The sequence below is a fragment of the Culex quinquefasciatus genome, chromosome 1, assembly GCF_015732765.1.
Source record: "Culex quinquefasciatus strain JHB chromosome 1, VPISU_Cqui_1.0_pri_paternal, whole genome shotgun sequence".
NCBI classification, from domain to species: Eukaryota; Metazoa; Arthropoda; class Insecta; order Diptera; family Culicidae; genus Culex; species Culex quinquefasciatus.
This window is the reverse complement of record NC_051861.1, coordinates 122,394,785-122,409,672: the sequence shown is the minus strand read 5'-3', so window position 1 is coordinate 122,409,672 and position 14,888 is coordinate 122,394,785. Positions and strand designations below refer to the sequence as shown.

At 36.2% G+C, this 14,888-nt stretch overlaps 1 protein-coding gene across 6 annotated transcripts in view; it reads left to right on the top strand.

Annotated features, from left to right (window-relative positions):
- Positions 1–14,888, top strand: part of LOC6046428 (microtubule-associated protein futsch) — a 160,459-nt gene that overhangs the window by 70,053 nt on the left and 75,518 nt on the right. Inside the window, exons 1-2 of one of the 6 annotated variants that reach the window (XM_038261782.1) lie at positions 10,391–10,501; positions 11,435–11,784. The gene's annotated coding sequence lies outside the window, so the exon portion shown is untranslated. Of the gene's footprint in view, positions 1–10,390; positions 10,502–10,983; positions 11,276–11,434; positions 11,785–14,888 lie in introns of those variants that run through there. The other 5 variants (XM_038261841.1, XM_038261960.1, XM_038261903.1 and 2 more) reach the window with 5 other exon arrangements.

Below are 14,888 nucleotides of genomic sequence, written 5' to 3'. Positions count from 1 at the left end.
CCAATTGTCTTTACAAAAAAAAACTAACTTAATCCACCTTTGTGGTTGATGCCTTCCTCACTTTTTACCAACAATGGGTAATATGAGTGGTTTGGACACATATTTCAGCTATTTTTTTAGATCCAGAAAAATAAGTACACATATATAATTTAAGTGGTCATAACTAGAGACAGGGTTGCCAGATTATCAATGTTGTGCACTCGTTGGAAAGGGTTTTCGATTACCTATCCAACGATGGGTCGGATGATGGATCCGGACATCGTTTGCGTGCATTTAATTGAGATTCGGCTTCAAAAAAGTACATAACTATCACTTAACTGGTCATAACTCAAGACAGGGTGGCCAGATCTTCATTGTTGTGGACTCATTGGAATGGTCTCTCGATTACCTAAACAACGATGGGTCGGGTGCTGGATCCGGGCATCGTTTACATGCATATAAATGAGATCCGGATATATGTGGAAACACATTTTTATACATAACTTTTGAACTAGTTATCGAAACTTCAAACAATTCAATAGCAATGTATGGTACCCTATACCAAGTCGATTGCAACTCGTTTGGTCAAAATCGGTTCAGCCAGTGCCAAGAAAACTCAGTGAGAATTTTGGTCACATACATACATACACACACACATACACACACACAGACATTGGTACAGTTTTCGATTTTGAGTCGATATGTATACATGAAGGTGGGTCTTCGAGCTGTAAATAAGAAGTTCATTTTTAGAGCAGGATTATAGCCTTACCTCAGTGAGGAAGGCAAAAAAACGTGCGTGCGTGGACAATTTTTGAAAATCCCACTTTAATGACCAAGGCCTAGTTGGGAACACGAATTGACTTTTGAGGTAAAATTAATTTCGTAAATTTATTGATAATTTGCATTTTAATACGGTAGCAAAAATTATGTGATTCAAAAAAACATTTTGCAACACTTCTTTCGTATTTTGAAAAGCAGTTTTGAAATGTTATTTCTAAAATTTGTTTTGAAGGCAAATTTTTGACGAAGCATAAGAAGAATGAAATTGTGGACAATTTCCTATAGCATACAACCAGAAGAAAATCGTTTGGTCTAATGGTTGAAAAGTTACGAGTAAAAAAAAGTTTGTAAGAAAATCGTCAAAAATGAGGGTGGTGTCAAAAATTGAGGGATGGTCCAATCGGCTCCAAATTTCAAATTTCTGGTTACTACCTATAGATAAACATTCCTTCCCAAGTTAGGTCCAAATTTGTGATGATCGAGTCCAAATGTGTACTCAGTTGACTTGGAATGACCCATATATTAATGACCTATAAATGCTTTTCATTTCAAATCGATCATAGAAAGTTTCTATAAATAAAACACATATTTTCAATCATGTAAATTCCAGTGGATCATACTCAATTCAACCACTTACCAAAATAACACTTTTCACCGCAATAAAAACAATTTCCAACTTTTCCTCCGTTTTTTGCCATTTGACATCCCCCTAAAATATGCCGCCAACTCGCGAAAGTATTTTCATTTCAATTTTCCAGAAGGCACACGAGAACCAAAAGACACTTCAAACGCACCAAGGTGTATGTGTGCACGTACGTACGTGTGTGCCCTCCCAAGAAAGGTGTCTCAGTCACGTACGGTACCGGTACCAGCCGTCCAAAACCCTAACCTCACTTACGTGCCCGACTCCACCGTTTTCGGTGGAGTCGATTCCAGCTTTTTTTTTTCTTTCACTTCCAGTCGGCGAAAACAACACACGAAATAATAATAATAATAAATAGCAAATGGGGATGAACAACAGCAACAACAAAAAAAAGCAAAAGCAAAAGTCAGAACAAACACATATCGCATGTGAGGTGAGCTCCACAGGTAAAGGCCCCCTCTAAGCACCCGCGCGGAGGAAACGGAGAGTTAGACTCCCGGGGTCAGGTTCACACACAGCCGAGGTATCATCCCTCCGAAGGCAAGTCTAAGAAGAGTCATGAGATGTATCCCTTACGACCAAACAGAAACAGCAAAAAAAGCAAACTGCTGTGTTTTTTTGCTTTTTTGCCTCACGTAGAAATGTAGCATCACTGAAGAAATGGCGAAGATACTTGTTTCTGAACCTGAATTTATACACCCGGTGTGGATGCCTCCGAGGGCTCTGAGAAGTGACGCCCGGATATCATTCGGATATTAAACAAAGTTAGCTATCGTCGTCTTCGACTGTTTCGTTGAGCTTTCGGTGAGGAGTACGCAAGGATCAATTTAAAAAAAAACTCTAAACACAAAATTTGTGTAAAAAAATGTGTTTATTTTTGAACATAATTTTTAAAACCTCTAAAAATTTTTTTTTCTAAATCAGTCTCTAACCAGAGAGTTCCGCACAGCATCCGTGAGTTCCCTCGATGCTCCATCGATCTGCAATCGAATCTCAACCGCTCAACTCAAAGATTCAGAGAGAAAAATTGAGCACCCTACTTATGCTGGTTGAGTTTATCGCGGTGGAAATTCTGCTCGTCACTTCGCAGTGTTTCGCGAGTTTGTCACTCGCGAGAACTTTCCACGGGCGCTCGCGAAAAATTGCGCGTTTTGTTGAGTGCCGGTGCTCACTTGAGTGGCTTGCTTTGATTCTTTACGACGTTCTGAGTAGTTTTTTTTCTGTTTGTAAAACGGGACGGTGTAATTGCAAACAAAGATTGTCAACTGATTGAAACAAATGGCATTTTTAAGCATTCCTTGTAATGAGATACGGAACGTTGGAAAAGTCTTGGGATGATTGAGGTATTTCACAACATAATGAAATTTGAATTTATCCCCACTCGCAAGCTATTAAACCACAGAGAACAGATGTATATCATTGAACAAACAGCATTGAGAAACGTGTGTAAAAATTCAAACCAAAATACGTTGAAAAGAGCTAGGGTGTGCACCATCCGTTTAGATAGCGCCACTTCCAAAATCATGATGGCCTACAGTAGCAGAACGTTGGACCATCTAATCACTGCATAAAACATTCCGTACGAACGACATCAGACCAATGTCTGACTGCCCTTCATCAGAGGGTTGCAATTTTACGCGCCAAAGAAGGTAAACAAAACTAAATCGGGCATAACATGTGTAAATGGACTATTTTGAGTTGTCGCTTGAAAAATCATTTTTGAATGATTTTTTTGTTATGTTTTTGTTAATGTTATTGCATTTTTGCATTATTTTTAGTCAACTGAAATTATACAGAAGTGAATTTTATATTTAAACAAGGTTAACATTTATTTTCTTTCGAAATTATTGAGCCTTTTTCATTGTTAGGTCAAGTATTCTCAGCCGCGACGGTGGCGCCGCCTGCACACTCTAATTTCTTTGATGCAAGATTGTATGCAACTCATTTTTTTTAGTTTACACGGTTTACACACAAGTTAGAACCAAGATGTACATCTGTTCTCTGTGATTAAACTATTCAGCGTACCTTGAAAAAACGTTTATATCACAATTTTCCATAAAATAAAAACTTTTAAACGTATAATTGCTCAATGCACAATTTCGTTAAATATTTTCGGCAAATTTTACATTCCTCAAAGTATCAGAATCAATGCAAACTATTCTGGACCGTTTATAAATCAGCTAAAAATTAAGTTTTTATATTATGCTGAATAATACAATAGATACATTATACGTATAAAATGATGTATGTGGCAACCTACTGCAAAATAAAAAAAAATATCTATTTTAAATCAGCTTTGTTGATTTGTGTTATGTTTCTAAAACTTCTCAAAAGGGTGTACTTAAATTTGTTTTAATTGATTCAAATATTTTTAATTTTTTTTGAATGAGTAATTTTAAATATTCTTTTAAAATTTTATAAATGTAAACATATTTTTTTAAATACTTTGAAACATTGTCATAATTAGAAAAGTTTGCAAATCCTGTATTTAAATATTTTTTTCGTGCCGGAATTATTCCCTTGTTTAACCCTCTACATCCCAACCCCGCCTCTAGACGGGCTTCATTCTAAAAATTCGTTAAAAATCAATTTTTCAACCAAAAGATGGTTGGATGTTTTACTTGGTTTATGTGACCTTGCCAATTTTTTTTAAATGTCATTTTAGGGCTCAATTTGGCTGTGTATGCAGTAATTTTTGTAGTGTCCCAGACTATGCCTCTAAGCATTTTTGTACAATTTAAATAATAATGGTACCATTCTATAGCAGAAAATGTGAATACAATCAGAAAGGAGAATGGGCAAATTTGGTCCAAGAATGTACACGAACGGGACCAACTTTTTTCGAAAGATCTCGGTGAGACATGAAAAAAAGTCTTCTGGACTAACTCTCTAAACCCGGGGTTCAAACGTTACATGCTGTTGAAGTTTGAGCATTTTTGGTTAAAATGTACAAAAAATCGAATTTTTGCTATTTCTAAAATTATTTATAAAATCTTTGTTTCATTATGGATTTCGATTTTCTTGACTTCATTCGACGCGTATCAGCAAAAACTATGAGTTCTGATATGTCTTAGCATGATTGAAACATGATTTCTCTTGTTTTTATCCGTTTGAACCATTTGTGCAAGAGGCATCCCATAGAAACAAGTCGAAACTTCAAGGTTTTGAAACCGGATCCGACCCAGACTGCTTCAGTGAGTATGGAAGGCTTCAGTGCAATGTTGTAACAACTTATTGGGATGGTCTGAGTCATCCGAGAACTCCTTGGAGTTAAGACCGGTGAGTCTACCGCCGTAACAAGCAAGATGTCGGCTGTTTTTGACCACGGATCATACCCGCATGGCTTCAGTGAGTATGGTAGACTACTATGCTGATTTGTTGGAGTGTCCTGGGTTCTCCTAAGACTCCCTGGAGTTAAGATCTGTGGGTCTACTACCGTAACAAGCAAAATGTCGACCGGTTTTGACAACGGAACATACCCGCATAGCTTCAGTGAGTGTGGTAGACTACTTTGCTAATGTGTTAGGATGTCCTGGGTCATCCAAGGACTTCCTGGAGTTATGATCTGTAGGTCTACGGCTGTTACAAGGACTCCCTGGAATGGTCCAGAACATCCCAATATAACAGCAATACAGTCTGCCATACTCACTGAATCTTTGCGGTTATGATGCGCGGTTAAAAATCATCAACCTTTTTCTTGTTACAGTGACCCAAATATCTAAACTCCAGGGAGTCCTAGGATGACCAAAGACATCCCAAGACATTAACAAAGCAGTCTACCAAACTGTCTGAAGCTATGCGAGTATGTTCCGGGGTCAAAACCGACGACCTCTTGCTTGTTACGGCTGTAGCTCCACAGATCATAACTCCAGGGAGTCCTTGGATGACCCAAGACATCCTAACACATTAGCAAAGTAGTCTACCGCACTCACTGAAGCTATGCGGGTATGTTCCGTTGTCAAAACCGGTCGACATTTTGCTTGTTACGGTAGTAGACCCACAGATTTTAACTCCAGGGAGTCCTAGGAGAACCCAGGACACTCCAACACATCAGCATAGTAGTCTACCATACTCACTGAAGCCATGCGGGTTTGATCCGTGGTCAAAAACCGCCGACATCTTGCTTGTTACGGCGGTAGACTCACCGGTCTTAACTCCAAGGTGTTCTCGGATGACTCAGACCATCCCAATAAGTTGTTACAACATTGCACTGAAGCCTTCCATACTCTCTGAAGCAGTCTGGGTCGGATCCGGTTTCAAAACCTTGAAGTTTCGACTTGTTTCTATGGGATGCCTCTTGCACAAATGGTTCAAACGGATAAAAACAAGAGAAATCGTGTTTCAATCATGCTAAGACATATCAGAACTCATAGTTTTTGCTGATACGCGTCGAATGAAGTCAAGAAAATCGAAATCCATAATGAAACAGAGATTTTATAAATGATTTTAGAAATAGCAAAAAATCGGTTTTTTGTACATTTTAACCAAAAATGCTAAAACTTCAACAGCATGTAACTTTTGAACCCCGGGGTTTAGAGAGTTGGTCCAGAAGACTTTTTTTCATGTCTCGGCGAGATCCTTCGAACAAAGTTGGTCCCGTTCGTGTACATCCTTGGACCAGCTCCCATACAAATTTGCCCATTCTCCTTTAAAATAGACTGTAAAAAACATGAAAAAATAAGACAGGCAAAATGTAATGACAGGAGCTAAACTGCAAAATCACCTTGCAAATTAAAATGCTAAAAATAAAATCAGAAAAACATAAAACAAAAAAGTAAGGTTTTTCGTAGGACAAAAGTTGCTCAAAATGACCTCTCCCTAGTAACATTTTTAAACTTACGGGTTTTATCAAGGTTCCGAAAACCCTCATCCACCCTAAATAGGCTTTTATGGCCTACTTAAAACCTAAAATGTTACTAAGGCCTAAACACGGGAAAAAACAAAAAAAATCGAAAAAAAATTTGGGCAGTACAGGGTTTAGACTTATTTTAACACAAATTGAGTTATTTGTCATCATTTATGGCATCATTATTTATGTAAGACAATTATGCAATTATTGTCGCGAATGGGACGGTTTGACCCACTCATAAATTATTTTTTTATATATTTGAATCTACTGGACAAAGAACAAAATTGATTTGCCTTTTTTCCAAAATAAGATGATACTTGGAACATTTGAGACATAAGTTTAAAATATAATTTGTAATTGCCTGAAAGATATTGAATAAAGATCGAATATTTCAACTTTAAAGCAATTCACACTTCTTTAATATTTAACATAAAAAATTAGCATGAGAATGAGAGCGCAATTTATTCAGTTCAAACTTAATGGAAAAATATGATATTTTTTATTGAGATTTTTTATTTAAAATACTAGGATTCAAAATTCAATTCACTGTAATTTAAAGTTTTCTCTGATCAAAAAAAAAAGATTTTTTCATCTGAGCAAACGTGTCCAAAGTTTTTGATAATTTTGACAGTATAATTATGAATTTTAAAAATAACTGTTTCCAAAAATAATTTGAAATCAATTTTTAATATTCATCAGAACAACATTAATTTTGCTTAATATTATCTTAAAGAATTCCAAACATATTAAACATGTATTATATTGCCACAAGGAATTCATTTCCTTCTTGAACTTAAACTTTAAAGCAGACTAAATCTCAACCAAATGGAGTTTTCTCGAAATTATTTTTTTGTAAATCTTTATCTCTTGATTTTTTTTTATCGATTTGATGTCTTCGTCAAAATAGCAAAATTTTGTTTGCTCCCAAAAAATACAATGTGTTTTTTTTATTTTTAAATTTGCTGTGTTTTAGGTGCCACTAAATACCACTAAAATTAAGAAAAGGCAAAAATCTAGACGAAGTCATGTTTTTTCAAAAAAATAGTGATTTTTTAAAGCAATCGAATAAAAAGATCAAGCTATTTTTTTTAGAACAATTCCATCCCAAAAAAGGATCTTTTTAGGTACTTTTTTCTCGAACCTCTCCGATTTCAATGAAACTTTGTAGACATGTTATCCTAGACATATATAAGCCATTTTTGTGTAGATGGAGCCAGTTACACTGGATAACACACACACATTTGAGAAGGGCATTAGTGTTTTAAATATTTTTGTAATTCGTAATTTAAATATTGCTGTATCTCGAGCCGTTGCATCGTATGAAAAAGTGGTAAAAGACAAACTTGTAGGAAATTTGACGGGCTTTCAAACACTCCTCTTTTATGAGATTTTTTGATTTTTACGATTTTTTTTCGTTCAAAACTTTTGTGAAAATAGCCCAAGACGTTACAAAAAGACTCACGAAAAATGCAGGATGGAGCAACTCACCTAGAAAATTCAAAAATCATTTACTGAAACTGTTTTTTTTTTTTTTTTCAAAGGTGCTGAAAACATCAAAATTTAAAAAAAAACCGAACACGAGAGTCGATTCTCCAATTTTACATAAAAGTCTCCATATTGACCATTGTCCTAAGTCCAATCCTTGTGAAGTTACAGCGGTTTTAAAAATAAAAATGTTGAAAAAATTGGTTTTTTAATGGTTTTTGGCAATTTCTATGTGACAGACTTGATTTTTCAGTCTCGAAAATATTTTTACCGGAAAGCTCATCCAATTTCCCAAAAGTTTGTCTTTGACCACATTCCAATTGGATGTATGGGTTTACAGATATAAGCTAATTGACTATCCAGGTTACTATACTACACTGAAAAAAAATTATGTTTTCAGTTATGAGCAATGTAGGGTTCCAGGTTACCTAAGTTAAATTTTGATGAATGCACCTTTTGCAAGTTAAGCAATTTCAGGTAATTTTTGATGATGGTCGCAGTTTTTCAATTTAGAAAATAGTGATCTCTCGTTTTGATCATCGTTATCTCGATAACAGATGGTCTGATATTCAATATTAAAAAAAAAGAAAAAAATCTTACCTCCTCGAAAAAAATATTTAAAGAATTTTGGAATCAAAACAAACATTATAAAAAGCTGTAATACTGAATAAAAATGGGGTTTTCTGGAAATATTTTTTGACTCTTTCTAATTTTTGTGACAAAGGTGATTTCAGTAATTTAAAAAAATGTTCCTTGTATCAATTTTGTTCAGTCCTCGTCCATACAATAAACTTTGCCAATAACACCATATCTATCAAAAAAAATTCAAGATATACAGATTTTTGAATTTTTACATACTATGTTAAGATGGTCAGCTGCCAAATGGAAATGTGTATGAAAAATGATATTATCAAACTTATGATGCAAAATGATTTCTTTGAGCACACGGAAGAAAAAATTCGAATGGCTGAAATCAAAGAGATTTGACTTTCGATAAAAATATATAAAGAAATTTAAAACTCCTTAATTGAAGATTTTTTATATTATTTATAAAAAAGAAAAAATCTTGCATTAACCAAGGATTTTTCAAAAATTCAAAATGAAAAATTTTAATTTTCAGTTTAATTTTTTCTTTAACTAGGTATAAAAACTCTGAACAAATTGTTAAGAGTAAAAAAATATTCTTTCAATGAATGGATAAATGATTTTGAATGCAATTTTATTATATTCAATTCGATCTCTATCAATTTGATCTCTGATCGTTCAACTTTTCGACTTTTTATATTTCCTAGAACAGAACATGGCAATATATTTAAGTACCTTCCACAACCTTTGCTAATTAAACCAAACTACTCCAAATCCCTCTTTGCTGCCAACCACACAAGATTGACACAAACGCTAAAAAATGCATTAACACTGGAACGCCCAACGCATGTCCAACTTACACGGACGCCCAAGCCTCCCAAAAAAGTTGGAACGGTAACTTCAACTCGCTGGTTCTCGGGCATTACTCAACCAATCGGGACGATTCTTGTTTCCAGTGATTTGTAAGAATGTCTAGATGGTCCTAAAATTTTGCAGAACTTGATTTGAACAAATCTGTAATTTCTGCGACCGAAAACATCGTTCCACGTTTTTTCAAAACGACTGCCTCCGCGGAATTTTTGGCGATTTTTTTTTGTACGTGAAAAAAAAAGTTGGAACGATGTTTTTGATCGCAAAAATTACAGATTTGATCAAATTAAGTTCTGCAAAGTTCTAGAATCATCTAGACATCCTAACAAATCACTGGAAAGAAGAATCATCTTGATTGGTTGAGTTATGCCCGAGATCCGTTGAGTTGAAGTTACCGTTCCAACTTTTTTGGAGCCTTGGGCGTTGGAATGTTAACTCAAAATTAACACTATCTTGCATTCCACATAACTCAACACTCTCCACTCACACGCGCCACTCACCCCCGTCCACCCTCACCGCACAAAGAAAGCACTCCCTCACAAACTCACCTGTTTCGCACTGCTGAGAGCGCTCGCTCTCGCTCACCTTGCACCACCCTCCCGAGGCCTTCGCCACTCACCTGCCCGATCCACTCACTGGCGGTGGCGCGCGCGAATTTCGGATTTTCCCTCCCACCTCCCTTCGCGAGCGGCCACCCAAAGGAGGCTGTGCGGCGCGCTCTCTCGCTCTTGTCACTCACGCTCTCGGTTCTTTCAGGTCGTGCGAAATAATTTCAAGTGTCTTCTCGATTACGGACGTAGGGTTCTAGGTATCCCGTGGGGAAGGTGCGGATGCTTTGAAGTGAGAAGTGAAGTGATGCGTTGTGAAGAGTGGATTCTAAGGTGCAGGTAAGTCAGTGAAGTGAGTGTAGGAGATTTCTGGAGAAAAAAACTTAAGGGTAAGTTACAATCAGTCAATCTGTCAACCAGTCAAACAAATCTCCCTTTGAGAACGTCAAAACCGTTCGCGAACGTCCGCGTTCGCGGCGCGGTTTTGTCGCTCACCTGTGGTGAGTTCCCCTCTCCCTTCTGAGTGACCGCGACGGCGACGGCGAGGGGGGTCCATCCGTCGTGTCGTCGTCGTCGTCGCGGGCCGCGCGCGCGTTTTTCTTCTTTTAAGCGGACGGCGGGCAGAAAAACGGCATTAGTAGAATAAAACACTTGAACCGAAGAAGACGAACCCTCGGTGGAACACCGCAGTCCTTCGTGATTTCTGAAAGGGGGAAACCGACTTGAAGGGATTTCGACGGGGCTTCCTGTTGAAGTTTGGTGAATAGTTTTTTTCTAGAGTTTTTTTTTGTTTTTTGAAAAAGGATAATCGAGTGACAAGTGCAACGTTTTTTCGAAGTTTCGGGAGGAACACAACCGGACGCCAAGTCCAGAGGAAGAACACTCGCGGAAGGGGAAGGATTCATTCGGGTTTAAGGAAGAGTGTGTGTGTGGCTGTGTGGAAATTGGCAGAACTCGCCGCAAGATTCATCTATCGCGCCCCTTTCCTGGCAGCGAAAAAAAACAGAGAATCTCTGCCAAACAGAGAACAACAGCAAGAAGACGAAGAAGTGAAGAGAGAAAACCCAGGAGAGTGTGAGGTGGCACAAGAAGGAAGTAACACACAGAAGAGAAGCGGGCGCGCAAGAGAGAGAAGTGTGACGAGGTGATGAGTGGTGTTGGAGCGCTCCCAAGAGGGGAAGGGAGAAGATCCGCGGCGGCAAATCCAGCGCAACATCAGCGGTGAAGAAGATCTGCGGCCGGTCAGCTCTCACAGTTTGATCGTGAACGCCAGCCGCCACGGTCGTGTTCCCGGAGACTGCCGGAACTCCCCCCCTTCGCTTCTTTCGTCGAACACATATAGAGAAAGAGCAGTCCAATCAGAGTCAGTGTGAGTGTGTGTGTGTGTGTGCGGACACATAGGAGGAACACGGACAGGTCTGGTCAAGCAGCGTTCGGCACCGGAGCCTCAGTTTCAGTTCAGTGGTCAAAGTGTGTGCAAGTGCGTGCAGTTTGGTCCCGCGGTCCAAACTGTTCGGGCATCAGAACACAAAAGTGTGTCCCCATTCCATCTCTCTCTCTGGCTCCTTCGAGTAGTTTAGGACCTTCCGAATTTTCGAAAAAAAATAAAACGTTGCAACCCGGAACATCGTGAAGTGAACAGCACTCTCATGGATACTCTACAATTCGCAAAATTTTCTAATTTTTTTACAGGAAACCACAGCTAGATGGTCGGAACGTGGTAACCGACAGTAGTTGGATTAAAAGTGATTGAAAAAAAAGTATTCTCTAAAAAATAAAAGAGCATCGCAAAAAAAATATTAAACACGGTGTGAATCTCTGAAAGCAGTTTTACCGAGCAGTGAAAAGTTGAACCAGAAGTAAGCGCGCCAGTGAAAATTTTAACCCTAAATAGTTTCGAAAAATAACGTTTTTTCTTGCGAACGAACGAAACGAGCGAACTCGCGGTACTCGGTGGTGCGGGCTCTTGGGGCTGAATAGTAGTTGGCCCCCTCACATCACTCCAACCCCGGGGAAGGAGCAATCCAGTTAGGAACGATTAGGTGAGTACTTTAAGGAATTTTGAGGTTTTTTGAAAAGAAATAAAATTAGTTTTTTGGTAACAATATAATTGAAAAAAAAATATTTTTCAAATTTTAACAATACTTGAATATCTTAATCTAAATAAATTCCATTGGTCATTTTATGGCAAAATTTTGAATAAAAAATATATAATGTATCAACAAGCAAAAAACAATCCTTTTCAAAAAACCAAATCAGCTTAAAAAATTCTTTCAATACTTTTCATAACAAAATTAAATTTAGCTTGAGCTTTTAACAAATAAAAACTGAAAAAATAGCGATATTATCTTGACAGTATTCATCGTGCAAAATAAAGTTTTATTTTAAGATATTGTCAAATCACAAATATAAGGCTGCAAAAGAAAATATATTTTTAAAGGTTGAAGTTTACTGAATTATTCTGAATATTTTTAGCTTAACTTCAGTTGACATTTATATTAAATTGTCAAACTTTGCTGAAATAAAAAAAAAATATATTATAAATTTAGTAGTGCAGATTTTAGTAAACTTTATTTAAATTATTTGTTTACCTACCTTAAACTTTTCACCTAAAAAAATCCCTTGAAACAATATTGAGCTGAGAATTTGAAGTCCGTAATAGAAGAGATTTGTTGTTAAAAATGTATTTGAATTAAAATTCTTAAAAATTATTTTGATGAAATAATGTTTAAAAATTGTGAAAAAAAAAACAGGCAAATATTTACAAGGTTTTTCGAAATTGGATTTGCACTTTAAAAAAATGTATCAAAATTCATTGAAATTAAACTAACAAAGTTTTTCTAATTTAAAAACAGTTTTTTTGTCATTTTATCGATTATTTAAAATATATTTTCTTTTTTTCTTTTAATAAAACAATGTGAAAAAAATTATAAAAAAATATTTGCATGGTTTTTGGAAATCTGACTTGATCTTTAAAAAACATGTTTTCCAAAATGCATTAAAATTAAATTTACAAAAAAATGCCAGATAAAAAACAATAATTTTATCATTTTACGATTTTTTTTTAAAATACATTATCATCACTTGCCATGCATTTTTCATCATGGCAGACAAAAAAAAAATACATTGAAGTACTGCCAATTTGAAGTACGTAATAGAAGAGTAGATTCTAAAAGCAAGGTAAAAACGAGAAACATTTTTTTTTGCTTAATAAGCGACCTAGCACACACAATTAAGCATCATGATTGCTTAAAAAGTTGAAATTGAAGTCCTTAGTGGAAGGCAAATTCAAAAAAATAAAATAAACATTTTCCTCAAAAAAACATTTTTAATGAAAATTATCAAGATTTCTTCACGTTATAAAGTTGAATCAAAAACTAAGATTGACAGTTGACTGTTTACATTTGAAATCAACTGATTAACTAAAATTTAAAGAAAAAACGACAACAATTAATTTTAACTTACCTACCTTTCACTCTCAACCATAACTTTTCAATTTACTCAATATTTGAAGTCCGTAATCGAAAATAAATCAATCGATTTTTTTTTTAATTGAGAACACTTCACCTTAAAAAAATATCGCGAAATATTGGTAAATCCAACTAGAAGTAAATTCAAAAAAGTTAAATAAGTCTAGAATAAAAAAAAATGAGTAGCTTAACATATTGCGGTTTTTTTAATATTGCAGTTTTTAGTCAAGCATCTTTGCAGCACTTCACTGAAGAAAATTAAAATCAAACTTTTCAAAACAATAATCTGAAAATTAGTAAAACCAAGTAGATAATAATTCAAAATAGTTAAGTACGTATAATCTGAAGTCTGTAATAGAGAATTAATTCCTGGAAGGCAAAATATTTTTCAAAAAAAACTATCAAATTGCCAAAAACACATCAATTTTCAGCTTAGCATCTTGCAGCACTTCACTGAAGAGAATTAAAATCAAGCTTTCCTAAACAATAATTTGAAAATAAGTAAAACCAACTAGAAAATAACTCTAAATAGTAAAGTACGTTGAATCTGAAGTCTGGATAAGAAAATCAATTCCTGAAAGGCTAAATATTTTGCCAAAATTTTCAAACTATCAAATTGCCAATTTTCAGTCAAGCATCTTGCAGCACTTCACTGAAGAAAATTAAAATCAACCTTTCCTAAACAATACTTTGAAAATAAGTAAAATCAACTAGAAAATAATTCAAAATAGCAATTTACGTAGAATCTGGAGTCTGTAATAGATAGCTTATTCCTGGAAAGCTAAATATTTGGCAGAAAAATTTAAACTATTAAATTGCCAAAAATATTATAATTTTCAGTCAAACAACTATGCAGTACTCCAATGTAGAAAACTGAAATCAAACTTAATCAAGGCAGTTGTTTTCAAATTGCTAACTTTACACAAATTTACACCCAGCTCAACAGATCCGCCTCGCCCGAAACTGATTCATCGGCAACATTGACTAACCACTTCACAAAAGAGCCCTCTTCTGCGTCGTACGGTCCAGCTAGATGATAGCTCAATTGACAAGGTTGATAATCTGTGTGCTGGCGATGAGCTGGTGTAACTGCAACTGCAATCATCTCGCCTCTCGCACGATTTGCACTTGATGATTCGTACTGATTTTAAATTAAATCTCAAAATTGAAACTATTTGTGTGCTTACCCTTCAGCTTTGTTGAAGCTGACTCAAACTTGCACTGATTCAACACTTCACAGCTTATCGATTTTGACGTCCGTAATTGAAACGTCCAAACTTATCGTCCACTAAACCGCCTTTAATTACCACCCCAAAACACTAAGTAATTCACCGGAAAAACACCACCACCAGCGTCTAAAACTGATCGCCCGCTGAACAACACCACCTGAGATGAGCTCAGCTTGGAGTTCAAGTTCAGCGGAGCGAAGGTCGTCGGCAACCTCCGACGTGAGGCGCGCTGCTTTTGTTTCATCGGAAAGAGGAAGAAATAGCCAGTCGGAAGGGTGGCCAAACGGAAAGAATCACGCGATGCGGGGTTGGGAAATTCCAACGCCTTCGGAAGAACGGAATTTCTGGTTGGTTGAGATTGGTTGAGCTTGATTCCGAGAGATCCAATTAAGTGATCATCTGGGGATTAAACTTGCAAACTTGACAGTTGACAGATTGACAGAAGTT